The sequence below is a fragment of the Danio rerio genome, chromosome 16, assembly GCF_049306965.1.
Source record: "Danio rerio strain Tuebingen ecotype United States chromosome 16, GRCz12tu, whole genome shotgun sequence".
NCBI lineage: Eukaryota > Metazoa > Chordata > Actinopteri > Cypriniformes > Danionidae > Danio > Danio rerio.
The window spans coordinates 40897322-40916180 of NC_133191.1; the positions used below are offsets into that span (position 1 = coordinate 40897322).

Below are 18859 nucleotides of genomic sequence, written 5' to 3' on the forward strand. Positions count from 1 at the left end.
CGGCCTTTAGCTCTGCACTGAATTTACAATGTAATACGGAATCACGATGCTTTGGCTTTTGTCCAGAAGTCTGCTGCTAGGAAATCGAAAGCTCCGGAGTCTAATGTTAGTTGTCATGGAAACGAGGATGTCTTGGCGGCAGTACGTGAAGTTGCTAACCTATGGAATAAAATTTCTGTTATAATTATAAAATTCACGCATCTGCAATTATGAAACAGCAAAGGAAAACGAAACATAACTTGTAACGTTACTTTACAGACACAAAATAGTTTCACCACGGACACGAAGAGTACGAATCAAACAGCGACAGTCCACTGTCAAAATACATCACCGCGGTCACAGGCATTAATAAACGAGCCAGAGTCATCGAACACACCAGTGCGCTTGCGTGATGAGATCCTGAATCCTGACTGAAGGAAGCCCGCCGAACAAAATGTCTGGGCAGCTCCAACACACCGTCTCAGGTAAGACTTTTGTTAATCCCTCTTTGAGAAATGTCCTCCATGAGCTGTAATAAAGGTTGAGACTTAATGAGGTCCATTTTCGCTGTGTTTCTTAGACATTTTACAGAATCAAAATTAAGATCGGGCCGAGGATAGCAAGCTAAGTTAGCATAACGTAAGTGAACTTGACAGGCAGCGAGCGCAGAACTTCTCAGTGAATCACTTAACGGTGTTTAACTATAACATGGCATCTGTTGATTAAGTGTTTTTGAAAGCCAGATAGATTATTGATCTATTATAAAGAAGATATCAGCAAAAGGCAAGTTAAATATTTGAGGGTTTTTGCTTATTTTTATGACACTGAATCAAATCCATCAATTGTTTAAAAAACTTGAGATCTACGTTAATTAATCTTATTATCACCGAATGAGTGGGAAAATATATTGAATAATGTAATAGAGTCTGTGCAGATTAGCAATTGGTTAAATAAGTGACCCGGACCCATGGGCGTAAATCATGAGGGGCAGTCATTTAAACACTGGTATTTCATCTGAAAGCTGAATAATTAAGCTCCTCATTGATTTATGAGAGAAGATTATATGTTCAGATATACGTTTTTATATTATCTTTAAGTTAGCAATCCACATTACTAAGCAGAAATGACGTTTTTATATATTTATAGCAATTTACAAAGTCTTTATAAAGAGATTTCTTATCTAAAGTAGAGTAACCTAACTTAAATAATTTAAGCAAATAGCCAAAAAAGTATATTTTGTCTCATATAGTGACTATTTCCTCAAATCTACCTGCTCAACATAAGACTCGTTTCTTAGTATTAGAAAAATGCCCAATATCTATCTGTCTGTCTGTTTTTAATTAGCTCAGATTATGTCCTGCTTACAAGCACTTGAATCTATGAAAACTGAACATACTAAGATTTTTAGCATAATAGAAAAAGTGGACCTTTTAAAGACTAAAGACTTTGATATTATTTTCTGCTGGATACCAGGCTGGTCATATGGGATTAGTTGGAAATGAGCGTGCAGATAAAGCATGATAAAGGAAGATAGAAGTCGGAGATAACAGAACGTAAACTTCCTGTGTCTGATGTTAAACCTGTTTTAAATCTGTATGTTAATGAGAAATGGCAGATGGAATGGGATGAATGTAGGAAAAACACATGGTATGAAGTGAATCCATTAATTAATGAAAGGAATAATTGCCATTTTGAAAATAGACATGACCAGGTTGTTCATACAAGATGTAGCATCAGACACTCATGGCTTACACTCGCATATTTATGAAAAGGGGAAGAAATACCTATTGGTGACTTGTGTAAAAATATTTTACCGATAAAACATTTTAATATGTTTAAAATATTTCCCGAATAAAAACGTTCTCTAATATCATGTAAAAATACACATTGTGTTTTTAAATGATATTGGAGAATGTTTTTATTCTGGAAATATTTGAAGTGAGCTGTTTGAAAAGGTGTTTTACAATATTTATCTTTAATCTAACTAAAAGATTGTATATGACTGTTTTCAGTGTTGTTGCTTGCTACTTGTATGTTTTTTGTTGTTATTTTAAAATGTATGTTTGCTAAGATTGTTTACTAACTGAAATGAGCATCATCATGCTAACTGATATGCTAACTGATATGATATGATTATAAATTGTATATTTAGTACATGTTTTTTGCCATGAATATAGCCAATGCTGCTGATATGGCATTAAAACCTAAATAAAATCTGTCCATCCATCCATCCATCCAACCATCGTTCTGTCTGTCTATCTATCTATCTATCTATCTATCTATCTATCTATCTGTCTGTCTGTCTGTCTGTCTACCCCAAGTGTGCCGCAAGCCTACGTTTGAGTGAAGGTTTCGGCCGTTAGATCGCCCCCTGGGGGCTGGCTGCAGTACAAGTCATAAAGCCCGCCTCCTCCGTGTTAATGAAGGAGACTTGAGCCCAAATAAAAAAAAAATAATACACTTGCAATAAAATGTCCCGAAAGATAGTTCTGGTCGATTAAGGCACTGGTTATTGTGCTGAAATAGGTGCAGATCTTCATTTTTGTAAACAGTTTGTTTTTAGCAGTAATTTAATGCTGGGCGTGTCATCGTGATTGACAGCTGTGATTGACAGTTTCTCAAAGCGCGGCGTCTGAGCTTCGGCAGGAGACTGAAGTAGACTGAAATGTTATTATTCGATTTCTGTGTTATTTTACCATGACAAAATGAGTTCAGCAGTAAACTATAGTTTCTGACATACATGATCCTGGTGGAATACTGTTTATTCGCTAAGTTCAGGGCTTTTTTCGGGCTTTATTAGTTTGCTGATACACGCCTAGCCACCCAGATAGCAAAACACAGTTCCGGCTAGATTCTCGCCTGCCGGAGACTTATCTCTTAGAGCTCAGACTGACTAATGTTACCTCTGCTGGACCTACTCCGGATGCCTGGACTCACTACCCAATTCCAGCCCGAGTCATTCGAGCCAGATGCGGCGGCCGAGCGAGCAGGCGCTGCCGCATGCGAGCCGGAATCAGCCCGCGACGCCGCGAGTAAGTTATGCGCTGCGGCCTGGAGCTGGCGCGATTGAATATATAAAACCCTCATATTTGTTAACGTTATTACATCCATTTGTGTTGATATGACAGCAAACGCATGCTGAGAAGTTCGGGGGGCGTAGTTGATTTTACATAAAGCGTTTGATTGGAAGCTCCTCCTCGCGGCTCCTCCTCTGGCTCCATCAGACAGTCCTTCTGCGCATGTCTGGCTCCAATTTCAGCAGTCTTTTGCGACAGTTGGTGCCCGTCAAGCAAGCGTTTTGCCCTCAAGCCGTTCAATGGGAAAAAGGGCTGTCGCGTCGTCCATATTTTTTACAGTCATTGGTCTACCCTCTTTAACCATTGTCAATCATAATTCTGCATGACTTACAGCTTAATTTTATGTTAATGTTTATCAGGTTCCATTTGGTGAAATAATATCTGCTGCTCAAAGCCTGGTGTCGAGGCTCACCAACACCCTAAGATCACCAGAGAACACAAACCAACTAAGAGAGATTAGTTCAACACAGAGAGAGAGGACAACATCAAGTTTTCAGAGCCAGTCAGTTCAGCAAGAAATGAGGTGTGAGATTCAGTGGATGACTGTATGTGTAGAAGAATCTAATGTGTTTTTTTCTCTAATAGAAATTGTTCCTACACTAATGAGAAAATATTTGTAGGTCATTTCCTGGGTTTTTCCGAGAGGAGCGTAGAGGGAAAAGCTGTTTTGCACCATATAAGTGGAAATGTAAAAGCTTATTAATGTATTTTTACCTGCTGGACAAACAGCATGAAAAAACACCAAAAGGAGAGGCAGAAGTACATCTCACTATGGCTGGACTTGAAAGACAGCAGTTAAATGTGCAAGAAAATTTCCCCCATTCAGAGGTATGATTAAAGTTCCATGCCCTGTTATTTTGTATTTCTGTATTTGTTCCAAAATTTTAATGTATTAATTAGGGATGCTCGTTTCGGTTAATTTTGCTAACCGACAACCGTCGCTCATTAATCGGTTATTAACGGTTAACTGGTCAGATTACAATTAATTTTATATTAAACAAATTGACGTGTCTATTTTGTGTCTGACACATTAAATAATGCATTTTAAAATACTAATTTATTTTTATATGCTAGTGTAACCCAGATTACTGAAGGGTTATATTTGTACATTTATAAAATAATATAAATGATCAGGGGATAAAACAACATATAACTGTGGATTCATTGTTCTAAAATGTTCTTAATAAGAAATAAATTGTTTAAAAATAATAATGTGAAATATTCACATGTTATTGGTTTAGCCAATCGGTGATGTGTGGGAGGGATTTGCGCTTGCTGACGCAGTGGGAAGAGACCGCCAGACTGTGGAGGAAGAGAGAGTGAGATCGCTAGATTTGATGATTTAAACTGTGAAATCAGATTATAACTTTGAAACTAGTTTGAGAAACTTACAAAAAGCTTTCATAGAGAAGTATTTGAAGAGGATTCAGTCGTTAAATTGTTCCTGTGACGATCGATGGGAAAATTGCATCATTGTGTTGTTGAGGAGTGACTATATGGACATGGTGAGTTTAATTACTTTGTAAACACTCTGAATTTAATGTTAAATGACGAACAAACACAGTTTGTAGAAAAAACAAGAGTTTATTTTGCTGTTGTGTGATATATACTGTATTTAGTTGTCTCCACGTGTTATTATTTCCCTTCACGTGTATGTTCACATGCATATCGCCTTGTATACATGCCTAAAAAAAAGAGATACAGGTTAATTGTAATGATTATTATGTTATTTAGTTATGAATATCATGATGACAAATTTTCCGCCTCAAGCACTCCTGCGCTGCTTTGACAATCTGCAGGATAAGCGTACGCGCGACTTTCTCCTCCAGGTGTTGGTGCTTCTGCAGGAAATCCTCCAGTGTTCTGCACGGGCCGAGATACTCCATCACCAACATTATTGTCTTACACACTTTCTGTAAGCAGATGCAATGAGTTAAAATAAAGCACACGACAGCAGTCCTCAGGTCAGTCTTTACTAGGCATGGGCCGGTATTAGATTGTGGCGGTATGATAACCTTGGATCAAAATTTCACGGTATTGTGATTACTGCTCTAATATGTAGTCTTTTTGAATGTCTGGGTAAAAGACAAACTTGTTCCCCTCTGAAAACAATATATTTTATTTTGTAATAGATTTATAATATTTTTTTGGCAGTAAACATGTCAGGCTAAATAATTCAAAAGATTAATTGACTTCTGCGGCCCTCGTTTGTTTCAAAAACACTGATTTCTTTACTATTTAAAACAGCATTTTTGGATATTTATTCTGCTGGAGATACCATTGTCCTAAAAAAAAAACTGTAAATAATATATCTCACACAACGGTATTACAGAAACGTTGGCAGTTTTAAAACCTCGACTTTTCCATACCTTAAAAACAGTTATTGGCCCTTGCCTAGTCTTTACACTGGCTTCCAGTTACATTCAGGATAGATTTTAAAGTAGAAATGAGTTTATTTTGCTTACCGCACCGGCATATCATTAACCCACAAGCTTTTCTGAAAACAAGACAAAGTTATTTACATGTCCAGAAATGCTTCTTGATTTAGGAATTTGAATTTACAAAATTAAAACGACAATAAGAAACGAGACAAACCCTCCTGCAGCGCATTGTGCATGAAATGTGCTGTATAAATACACCTACTCCTCTTGGCAATTTCTCCACTTTAACTAAAAACCATTCCTGGAGCTTGATGAGCAGCGGGCTGGGGGGATCTCTCGCAATTGTCATCATGGCCACTTCGATTGGTATGGGTAACGGATATCCAGGCTGAAGATAAAGTGCACATTAGCATTAGCATATCAACAACATGTAATCCTGTTTTTCAATATAACTGTAAAAGAAAATCTGTAAATCAGCAGCTTTCCGTATTTTGTGATTCATGTTTTTTTCTGTGTGTTTATTTATGCTTTTGAAATGCATTATGGGAGCTTGATGTTTATTATCTGTACTGGTTTTGTCAATTGTGATGTAAAAATCTGGTAATTCGGCTTCTGACGGTATTAGATTTTAATGTGGTGAATTGCGGAAGCTTTGATATTATCAAGATATTAAGCTGAGCTGTGAAACAGATTACTTTATCAGGTATGATTACAACAATACCTAGTGTATTCCTTATTAAATACATGTAAAAAGATTATAAAGTACAATAATAGGTAACACTATAATAAAGTATAAACTAAACTACTTTAGATAAATTAACGGATGTTAACGAGAGGACTTTACTGTACAGAGTTAACGAACAAAAGACAAACAGTCTCTGAATTCCCAAAGTCGTAGCCCAGATTAACATGAGAAAAGCATCATGTTTGAAAATAAATGGCTTAATAAGGGTTCAACATGTTGCAGAATAAAATAATCTTAAAAGACACTCTAAAAGTGTAAATAATAATTATTCATTATTGTGCATGTTCATTATTATGATATACTGAATTATTGAATATTGGCATGTGACTACTTTTTTCTGTTATATGTATATAAAGTCACTGTTAAACGGCAGAGTTAAATTTTCTGCATCAAAACTCGGCAGAGCACATATTAATTCCCATCATAGCCATAAATAAACAGAAAACAGCAGTGAATCACAAAATGATCAGTAGATATTTGTATAACCACAGCCGCAGACAGACTCATCTATTAAATGTATTTTGTGATGCTTCAAATATGAATCACGCATGATGTTTTCAGACTTACCACATTGCTGTCAACTTCTGAAAAAGTCGACTTGATGATAAACTGTGGATGAAAAGTAGAATTAAACATGAGTGAGCAATCAAACATGATTTCTCCAAAGTTGATGTCCTCTAAACTGGACTAGGGTGAATAGACTTACCTGTTTGCCGTCCACTTTTCTGATACCACGATAGACATTGCCGTAGCAGCCAGCTCCAATATTTTCTTTCAGGTCATATTTTACTTCCACTGAAAGATGAAAACAGCATGTTCATTTGAGACAGCTTCCAGTTATGCCTGAACAGACAGTATAAAAATAAAGCAATTTAACCCGTAACAGCCAACAACATAAACAAAGCCAATTTGCCCCGAATTAAGTTTTTTGAAACTTTTTTTTTAATTCAAAAGCCTTTTCCCAAAATATGTCAAAATAGTTTGTCACTAAAAAAATCACTCCATTTGCTGAAACTGAGAGAAAGTTGAGGCCAAATGACCCCAGTGTGTATGAAACAGCAACACAAGGGTTAAACAACATCAATCAAACATTAAAAATACATTCAAATCTACCAGAACCAGGAGAAGGCCCTATCCTCTGTCTACATGGCGGCCTTCTTTGTCCGGAAGGACCGGGAACATGAAACATACTTTATTCCATTTATTAGCAGTAAATAACGCTCTCTAGGGCGTATAAATGAGTTTACTGCAGTTAATTATCTGAGTTTTCGCCTTGTCTGAGTATCAAATGAAGAGTTCCTCAATACACGTCTGTTCTGTCAGGCGTCTGGTGGATTCTGACACTCGCGGTGCAGAACGCGTTCGATTTATGACGTAGCGTAGGGCCAGACCAAAGATGGGATGGGGGTCCTGTAGGTACAGGTGTTCGCGTTTATTCTTCAGGGTGTAAAAGGTGAAGTGGCATATTAACCTACTGTTTAGGGCTCGTGATAACATTATAAAATACGCGTGGACCTTATACAACTCTTTTGCCATCTCTGCATGGGGAAAAGAGGGAAGAATAAAGTTAATCACGCAAGGCCTGGCATGATTGATATTTGACTGGTCCAACACGGCTGATTAATTTGAGGACTCTGCATCGGCCTTTAGCTCTGCACTGAATTTACAATGTAATACGGAATCACGATGCTTTGGCTTTTGTCCAGAAGTCTGCTGCTAGGAAATCGAAAGCTCCGGAGTCTAATGTTAGTTGTCATGGAAACGAGGATGTCTTGGCGGCAGTACGTGAAGTTGCTAACCTATGGAATAAAATTTCTGTTATAATTATAAAATTCACGCATCTGCAATTATGAAACAGCAAAGGAAAACGAAACATAACTTGTAACGTTACTTTACAGACACAAAATAGTTTCACCACGGACACGAAGAGTACGAATCAAACAGCGACAGTCCACTGTCAAAATACATCACCGCGGTCACAGGCATTAATAAACGAGCCAGAGTCATCGAACACACCAGTGCGCTTGCGTGATGAGATCCTGAATCCTGACTGAAGGAAGCCCGCCGAACAAAATGTCTGGGCAGCTCCAACACACCGTCTCAGGTAAGACTTTTGTTAATCCCTCTTTGAGAAATGTCCTCCATGAGCTGTAATAAAGGTTGAGACTTAATGAGGTCCATTTTCGCTGTGTTTCTTAGACATTTTACAGAATCAAAATTAAGATCGGGCCGAGGATAGCAAGCTAAGTTAGCATAACGTAAGTGAACTTGACAGGCAGCGAGCGCAGAACTTCTCAGTGAATCACTTAACGGTGTTTAACTATAACATGGCATCTGTTGATTAAGTGTTTTTGAAAGCCAGATAGATTATTGATCTATTATAAAGAAGATATCAGCAAAAGGCAAGTTAAATATTTGAGGGTTTTTGCTTATTTTTATGACACTGAATCAAATCCATCAATTGTTTAAAAAACTTGAGATCTACGTTAATTAATCTTATTATCACCGAATGAGTGGGAAAATATATTGAATAATGTAATAGAGTCTGTGCAGATTAGCAATTGGTTAAATAAGTGACCCGGACCCATGGGCGTAAATCATGAGGGGCAGTCATTTAAACACTGGTATTTCATCTGAAAGCTGAATAATTAAGCTCCTCATTGATTTATGAGAGAAGATTATATGTTCAGATATACGTTTTTATATTATCTTTAAGTTAGCAATCCACATTACTAAGCAGAAATGACGTTTTTATATATTTATAGCAATTTACAAAGTCTTTATAAAGAGATTTCTTATCTAAAGTAGAGTAACCTAACTTAAATAATTTAAGCAAATAGCCAAAAAAGTATATTTTGTCTCATATAGTGACTATTTCCTCAAATCTACCTGCTCAACATAAGACTCGTTTCTTAGTATTAGAAAAATGCCCAATATCTATCTGTCTGTCTGTTTTTAATTAGCTCAGATTATGTCCTGCTTACAAGCACTTGAATCTATGAAAACTGAACATACTAAGATTTTTAGCATAATAGAAAAAGTGGACCTTTTAAAGACTAAAGACTTTGATATTATTTTCTGCTGGATACCAGGCTGGTCATATGGGATTAGTTGGAAATGAGCGTGCAGATAAAGCATGATAAAGGAAGATAGAAGTCGGAGATAACAGAACGTAAACTTCCTGTGTCTGATGTTAAACCTGTTTTAAATCTGTATGTTAATGAGAAATGGCAGATGGAATGGGATGAATGTAGGAAAAACACATGGTATGAAGTGAATCCATTAATTAATGAAAGGAATAATTGCCATTTTGAAAATAGACATGACCAGGTTGTTCATACAAGATGTAGCATCAGACACTCATGGCTTACACTCGCATATTTATGAAAAGGGGAAGAAATACCTATTGGTGACTTGTGTAAAAATATTTTACCGATAAAACATTTTAATATGTTTAAAATATTTCCCGAATAAAAACGTTCTCTAATATCATGTAAAAATACACATTGTGTTTTTAAATGATATTGGAGAATGTTTTTATTCTGGAAATATTTGAAGTGAGCTGTTTGAAAAGGTGTTTTACAATATTTATCTTTAATCTAACTAAAAGATTGTATATGACTGTTTTCAGTGTTGTTGCTTGCTACTTGTATGTTTTTTGTTGTTATTTTAAAATGTATGTTTGCTAAGATTGTTTACTAACTGAAATGAGCATCATCATGCTAACTGATATGCTAACTGATATGATATGATTATAAATTGTATATTTAGTACATGTTTTTTGCCATGAATATAGCCAATGCTGCTGATATGGCATTAAAACCTAAATAAAATCTGTCCATCCATCCATCCATCCAACCATCGTTCTGTCTGTCTATCTATCTATCTATCTATCTATCTATCTATCTATCTATCTATCTGTCTGTCTGTCTGTCTGTCTGTCTGTCTGTCTACCCCAAGTGTGCCGCAAGCCTACGTTTGAGTGAAGGTTTCGGCCGTTAGATCGCCCCCTGGGGGCTGGCTGCAGTACAAGTCATAAAGCCCGCCTCCTCCGTGTTAATGAAGGAGACTTGAGCCCAAATAAAAAAAAAATATTACACTTGCAATAAAATGTCCCGAAAGATAGTTCTGGTCGATTAAGGCACTGGTTATTGTGCTGAAATAGGTGCAGATCTTCATTTTTGTAAACAGTTTGTTTTTAGCAGTAATTTAATGCTGGGCGTGTCATCGTGATTGACAGCTGTGATTGACAGTTTCTCAAAGCGCGGCGTCTGAGCTTCGGCAGGAGACTGAAGTAGACTGAAATGTTATTATTCGATTTCTGTGTTATTTTACCATGACAAAATGAGTTCAGCAGTAAACTATAGTTTCTGACATACATGATCCTGGTGGAATACTGTTTATTCGCTAAGTTCAGGGCTTTTTTCGGGCTTTATTAGTTTGCTGATACACGCCTAGCCACCCAGATAGCAAAACACAGTTCCGGCTAGATTCTCGCCTGCCGGAGACTTATCTCTTAGAGCTCAGACTGACTAATGTTACCTCTGCTGGACCTACTCCGGATGCCTGGACTCACTACCCAATTCCAGCCCGAGTCATTCGAGCCAGATGCGGCGGCCGAGCGAGCAGGCGCTGCCGCATGCGAGCCGGAATCAGCCCGCGACGCCGCGAGTAAGTTATGCGCTGCGGCCTGGAGCTGGCGCGATTGAATATATAAAACCCTCATATTTGTTAACGTTATTACATCCATTTGTGTTGATATGACAGCAAACGCATGCTGAGAAGTTCGGGGGGCGTAGTTGATTTTACATAAAGCGTTTGATTGGAAGCTCGACTCTGCTCATTTTCGCGGCTCCTCCTCTGGCTCCATCAGACAGTCCTTCTGCGCATGTCTGGCTCCAATTTCAGCAGTCTTTTGCGACAGTTGGTGCCCGTCAAGCAAGCGTTTTGCCCTCAAGGCGTTCAATGGGAAAAAGGGCTGTCGCGTCGTCCATATTTTTTACAGTCATTGGTCTACCCTCTTTAACCATTGTCAATCATAATTCTGCATGACTTACAGCTTAATTTTATGTTAATGTTTATCAGGTTCCATTTGGTGAAATAATATCTGCTGCTCAAAGCCTGGTGTCGAGGCTCACCAACACCCTAAGATCACCAGAGAACACAAACCAACTAAGAGAGATTAGTTCAACACAGAGAGAGAGGACAACATCAAGTTTTCAGAGCCAGTCAGTTCAGCAAGAAATGAGGTGTGAGATTCAGTGGATGACTGTATGTGTAGAAGAATCTAATGTGTTTTTTTCTCTAATAGAAATTGTTCCTACACTAATGAGAAAATATTTGTAGGTCATTTCCTGGGTTTTTCCGAGAGGAGCGTAGAGGGAAAAGCTGTTTTGCACCATATAAGTGGAAATGTAAAAGCTTATTAATGTATTTTTACCTGCTGGACAAACAGCATGAAAAAACACCAAAAGGAGAGGCAGAAGTACATCTCACTATGGCTGGACTTGAAAGACAGCAGTTAAATGTGCAAGAAAATTTCCCCCATTCAGAGGTATGATTAAAGTTCCATGCCCTGTTATTTTGTATTTCTGTATTTGTTCCAAAATTTTAATGTATTAATTAGGGATGCTCGTTTCGGTTAATTTTGCTAACCGACAACCGTCGCTCATTAATCGGTTATTAACGGTTAACTGGTCAGATTACAATTAATTTTATATTAAACAAATTGACGTGTCTATTTTGTGTCTGACACATTAAATAATGCATTTTAAAATACTAATTTATTTTTATATGCTAGTGTAACCCAGATTACTGAAGGGTTATATTTGTACATTTATAAAATAATATAAATGATCAGGGGATAAAACAACATATAACTGTGGATTCATTGTTCTAAAATGTTCTTAATAAGAAATAAATTGTTTAAAAATAATAATGTGAAATATTCACATGTTATTGGTTTAGCCAATCGGTGATGTGTGGGAGGGATTTGCGCTTGCTGACGCAGTGGGAAGAGACCGCCAGACTGTGGAGGAAGAGAGAGTGAGATCGCTAGATTTGATGATTTAAACTGTGAAATCAGATTATAACTTTGAAACTAGTTTGAGAAACTTACAAAAAGCTTTCATAGAGAAGTATTTGAAGAGGATTCAGTCGTTAAATTGTTCCTGTGACGATCGATGGGAAAATTGCATCATTGTGTTGTTGAGGAGTGACTATATGGACATGGTGAGTTTAATTACTTTGTAAACACTCTGAATTTAATGTTAAATGACGAACAAACACAGTTTGTAGAAAAAACAAGAGTTTATTTTGCTGTTGTGTGATATATACTGTATTTAGTTGTCTCCACGTGTTATTATTTCCCTTCACGTGTATGTTCACATGCATATCGCCTTGTATACATGCCTAAAAAAAAGAGATACAGGTTAATTGTAATGATTATTATGTTATTTAGTTATGAATATCATGATGACAAATTTTCCGCCTCAAGCACTCCTGCGCTGCTTTGACAATCTGCAGGATAAGCGTACGCGCGACTTTCTCCTCCAGGTGTTGGTGCTTCTGCAGGAAATCCTCCAGTGTTCTGCACGGGCCGAGATACTCCATCACCAACATTATTGTCTTACACACTTTCTGTAAGCAGATGCAATGAGTTAAAATAAAGCACACGACAGCAGTCCTCAGGTCAGTCTTTACTAGGCATGGGCCGGTATTAGATTGTGGCGGTATGATAACCTTGGATCAAAATTTCACGGTATTGTGATTACTGCTCTAATATGTAGTCTTTTTGAATGTCTGGGTAAAAGACAAACTTGTTCCCCTCTGAAAACAATATATTTTATTTTGTAATAGATTTATAATATTTTTTTGGCAGTAAACATGTCAGGCTAAATAATTCAAAAGATTAATTGACTTCTGCGGCCCTCGTTTGTTTCAAAAACACTGATTTCTTTACTATTTAAAACAGCATTTTTGGATATTTATTCTGCTGGAGATACCATTGTCCTAAAAAAAAAACTGTAAATAATATATCTCACACAACGGTATTACAGAAACGTTGGCAGTTTTAAAACCTCGACTTTTCCATACCTTAAAAACAGTTATTGGCCCATGCCTAGTCTTTACACTGGCTTCCAGTTACATTCAGGATAGATTTTAAAGTAGAAATGAGTTTATTTTGCTTACCGCACCGGCATATCATTAACCCACAAGCTTTTCTGAAAACAAGACAAAGTTATTTACATGTCCAGAAATGCTTCTTGATTTAGGAATTTGAATTTACAAAATTAAAACGACAATAAGAAACGAGACAAACCCTCCTGCAGCGCATTGTGCATGAAATGTGCTGTATAAATACACCTACTCCTCTTGGCAATTTCTCCACTTTAACTAAAAACCATTCCTGGAGCTTGATGAGCAGCGGGCTGGGGGGATCTCTCGCAATTGTCATCATGGCCACTTCGATTGGTATGGGTAACGGATATCCAGGCTGAAGATAAAGTGCACATTAGCATTAGCATATCAACAACATGTAATCCTGTTTTTCAATATAACTGTAAAAGAAAATCTGTAAATCAGCAGCTTTCCGTATTTTGTGATTCATGTTTTTTTCTGTGTGTTTATTTATGCTTTTGAAATGCATTATGGGAGCTTGATGTTTATTATCTGTACTGGTTTTGTCAATTGTGATGTAAAAATCTGGTAATTCGGCTTCTGACGGTATTAGATTTTAATGTGGTGAATTGCGGAAGCTTTGATATTATCAAGATATTAAGCTGAGCTGTGAAACAGATTACTTTATCAGGTATGATTACAACAATACCTAGTGTATTCCTTATTAAATACATGTAAAAAGATTATAAAGTACAATAATAGGTAACACTATAATAAAGTATAAACTAAACTACTTTAGATAAATTAACGGATGTTAACGAGAGGACTTTACTGTACAGAGTTAACGAACAAAAGACAAACAGTCTCTGAATTCCCAAAGTCGTAGCCCAGATTAACATGAGAAAAGCATCATGTTTGAAAATAAATGGCTTAATAAGGGTTCAACATGTTGCAGAATAAAATAATCTTAAAAGACACTCTAAAAGTGTAAATAATAATTATTCATTATTGTGCATGTTCATTATTATGATATACTGAATTATTGAATATTGGCATGTGACTACTTTTTTCTGTTATATGTATATAAAGTCACTGTTAAACGGCAGAGTTAAATTTTCTGCATCAAAACTCGGCAGAGCACATATTAATTCCCATCATAGCCATAAATAAACAGAAAACAGCAGTGAATCACAAAATGATCAGTAGATATTTGTATAACCACAGCCGCAGACAGACTCATCTATTAAATGTATTTTGTGATGCTTCAAATATGAATCACGCATGATGTTTTCAGACTTACCACATTGCTGTCAACTTCTGAAAAAGTCGACTTGATGATAAACTGTGGATGAAAAGTAGAATTAAACATGAGTGAGCAATCAAACATGATTTCTCCAAAGTTGATGTCCTCTAAACTGGACTAGGGTGAATAGACTTACCTGTTTGCCGTCCACTTTTCTGATACCACGATAGACATTGCCGTAGCAGCCAGCTCCAATATTTTCTTTCAGGTCATATTTTACTTCCACTGAAAGATGAAAACAGCATGTTCATTTGAGACAGCTTCCAGTTATGCCTGAACAGACAGTATAAAAATAAAGCAATTTAACCCGTAACAGCCAACAACATAAACAAAGCCAATTTGCCCCGAATTAAGTTTTTTGAAACTTTTTTTTTAATTCAAAAGCCTTTTCCCAAAATATGTCAAAATAGTTTGTCACTAAAAAAATCACTCCATTTGCTGAAACTGAGAGAAAGTTGAGGCCAAATGACCCCAGTGTGTATGAAACAGCAACACAAGGGTTAAACAACATCAATCAAACATTAAAAATACATTCAAATCTACCAGAACCAGGAGAAGGCCCTATCCTCTGTCTACATGGCGGCCTTCTTTGTCCGGAAGGACCGGGAACATGAAACATACTTTATTCCATTTATTAGCAGTAAATAACGCTCTCTAGGGCGTATAAATGAGTTTACTGCAGTTAATTATCTGAGTTTTCGCCTTGTCTGAGTATCAAATGAAGAGTTCCTCAATACACGTCTGTTCTGTCAGGCGTCTGGTGGATTCTGACACTCGCGGTGCAGAACGCGTTCGATTTATGACGTAGCGTAGGGCCAGACCAAAGATGGGATGGGGGTCATGTAGGTACAGGTGTTCGCGTTTATTCTTCAGGGTGTAAAAGGTGAAGTGGCATATTAACCTACTGTTTAGGGCTCGTGATAACATTATAAAATACGCGTGGACCTTATACAACTCTTTTGCCATCTCTGCATGGGGAAAAGAGGGAAGAATAAAGTTAATCACGCAAGGCCTGGCATGATTGATATTTGACTGGTCCAACACGGCTGATTAATTTGAGGACTCTGCATCGGCCTTTAGCTCTGCACTGAATTTACAATGTAATACGGAATCACGATGCTTTGGCTTTTGTCCAGAAGTCTGCTGCTAGGAAATCGAAAGCTCCGGAGTCTAATGTTAGTTGTCATGGAAACGAGGATGTCTTGGCGGCAGTACGTGAAGTTGCTAACCTATGGAATAAAATTTCTGTTATAATTATAAAATTCACGCATCTGCAATTATGAAACAGCAAAGGAAAACGAAACATAACTTGTAACGTTACTTTACAGACACAAAATAGTTTCACCACGGACACGAAGAGTACGAATCAAACAGCGACAGTCCACTGTCAAAATACATCACCGCGGTCACAGGCATTAATAAACGAGCCAGAGTCATCGAACACACCAGTGCGCTTGCGTGATGAGATCCTGAATCCTGACTGAAGGAAGCCCGCCGAACAAAATGTCTGGGCAGCTCCAACACACCGTCTCAGGTAAGACTTTTGTTAATCCCTCTTTGAGAAATGTCCTCCATGAGCTGTAATAAAGGTTGAGACTTAATGAGGTCCATTTTCGCTGTGTTTCTTAGACATTTTACAGAATCAAAATTAAGATCGGGCCGAGGATAGCAAGCTAAGTTAGCATAACGTAAGTGAACTTGACAGGCAGCGAGCGCAGAACTTCTCAGTGAATCACTTAACGGTGTTTAACTATAACATGGCATCTGTTGATTAAGTGTTTTTGAAAGCCAGATAGATTATTGATCTATTATAAAGAAGATATCAGCAAAAGGCAAGTTAAATATTTGAGGGTTTTTGCTTATTTTTATGACACTGAATCAAATCCATCAATTGTTTAAAAAACTTGAGATCTACGTTAATTAATCTTATTATCACCGAATGAGTGGGAAAATATATTGAATAATGTAATAGAGTCTGTGCAGATTAGCAATTGGTTAAATAAGTGACCCGGACCCATGGGCGTAAATCATGAGGGGCAGTCATTTAAACACTGGTATTTCATCTGAAAGCTGAATAATTAAGCTCCTCATTGATTTATGAGAGAAGATTATATGTTCAGATATACGTTTTTATATTATCTTTAAGTTAGCAATCCACATTACTAAGCAGAAATGACGTTTTTATATATTTATAGCAATTTACAAAGTCTTTATAAAGAGATTTCTTATCTAAAGTAGACTAACCTAACTTAAATAATTTAAGCAAATAGCCAAAAAAGTATATTTTGTCTCATATAGTGACTATTTCCTCAAATCTACCTGCTCAACATAAGACTCGTTTCTTAGTATTAGAAAAATGCCCAATATCTATCTGTCTGTCTGTTTTTAATTAGCTCAGATTATGTCCTGCTTACAAGCACTTGAATCTATGAAAACTGAACATACTAAGATTTTTAGCATAATAGAAAAAGTGGACCTTTTAAAGACTAAAGACTTTGATATTATTTTCTGCTGGATTACCAGGCTGGTCATATGGGATTAGTTGGAAATGAGCGTGCAGATAAAGCATGATAAAGGAAGATAGAAGTCGGAGATAACAGAACGTAAACTTCCTGTGTCTGATGTTAAACCTGTTTTAAATCTGTATGTTAATGAGAAATGGCAGATGGAATGGGATGAATGTAGGAAAAACACATGGTATGAAGTGAATCCATTAATTAATGAAAGGAATAATTGCCATTTTGAAAATAGACATGACCAGGTTGTTCATACAAGATGTAGCATCAGACACTCATGGCTTACACTCGCATATTTATGAAAAGGGGAAGAAATACCTATTGGTGACTTGTGTAAAAATATTTTACCGATAAAACATTTTAATATGTTTAAAATATTTCCCGAATAAAAACGTTCTCTAATATCATGTAAAAATACACATTGTGTTTTTAAATGATATTGGAGAATGTTTTTATTCTGGAAATATTTGAAGTGAGCTGTTTGAAAAGGTGTTTTACAATATTTATCTTTAATCTAACTAAAAGATTGTATATGACTGTTTTCAGTGTTGTTGTTTGCTACTTGTATGTTTTTTGTTGTTATTTTAAAATGTATGTTTGCTAAGATTGTTTACTAACTGAAATGAGCATCATCATGCTAACTGATATGATATGATTATAAATTGTATATTTAGTACATGTTTTTTGCCATGAATATAGCCAATGCTGCTGATATGGCATTAAAACCTAAATAAAATCTGTCCATCCATCCATCCATCGTTCTGTCTGTCTATCTATCTATCTATCTATCTATCTATCTATCTATCTGTCTGTCTGTCTGTCTGTCTGTCTGTCTGTCTACCCTCTTTAACCATTGTCAATCATAATTCTGCATGACTTACAGCTTAATTTTATGTTAATGTTTATCAGGTTCCATTTGGTGAAATAATATCTGCTGCTCAAAGCCTGGTGTCGAGGCTCACCAACACCCTAAGATCACCAGAGAACACAAACCAACTAAGAGAGATTAGTTCAACACAGAGAGAGAGGACAACATCAAGTTTTCAGAGCCAGTCAGTTCAGCAAGAAATGAGGTGTGAGATTCAGTGGATGACTGTATGTGTAGAAGAATCTAATGTGTTTTTTTCTCTAACAGAAATTGTTCCTACACTAATGAGAAATATTTGTAGGTCATTTCCTGGGTTTTTCCGAGAGGAGCGTAGAGGGAAAAGCTGTTTTGCACCATATAAGGGGCAATGTAAAAGCTTATTAATGTATTTTTACCTGCTGGACAAACAGCATGAAAAAACACCAAAAGGAGAGGCAGAAGTACATCTCACTATGGCTGGACTTGAAAGACAGCAGTTAAATGTGCAAGAAAATTTCCCCCATTCAGAGGTATGATTAAAGTTCCATGCCCTGTTATTTTGTATTTCTGTATTTGTTCCAAAATTTTAATGTATTAATTAGGGATGCTCGTTTCGGTTAATTTTGCTAACCGACAACCGTCGCTCATTAATCGGTTATTAACGGTTAACTGGTCAGATTACAATTAATTTTATATTAAACAAATTGACGTGTCTATTTTGTGTCTGACACATTAAATAATGCATTTTAAAATACTAATTTATTTTTATATGCTAGTGTAACCCAGATTACTGAAGGGTTATATTTGTACATTTATAAAATAATATAAATGATCAGGGGATAAAACAACATATAACTGTGGATTTATTGTTCTAAAATGTTCTTAATAAGAA

The 18859-nt window shown here is 36.6% G+C and overlaps 2 long non-coding RNA genes across 2 annotated transcripts; both read left to right on the forward strand.

The window, feature by feature from the left end:
- The first annotated feature begins 223 nt into the window (after nucleotides 1-223).
- LOC141378292 (uncharacterized) lies at nucleotides 224-5343 on the forward strand. Its single transcript, XR_012392424.1, has 3 exons — nucleotides 224-464; nucleotides 3416-3579; nucleotides 3677-5343. It is a non-coding gene; the product is annotated as an uncharacterized lncRNA (long non-coding RNA).
- Nucleotides 5344-6279: 936 nt separating this feature from the next.
- On the forward strand, nucleotides 6280-13195 carry LOC108179630 (uncharacterized). The gene is made up of 4 exons (XR_012392425.1): nucleotides 6280-7963; nucleotides 8081-8286; nucleotides 11268-11431; nucleotides 11529-13195. It is a non-coding gene; the product is annotated as an uncharacterized lncRNA (long non-coding RNA).
- The last annotated feature ends 5664 nt before the right edge of the window (nucleotides 13196-18859 follow it).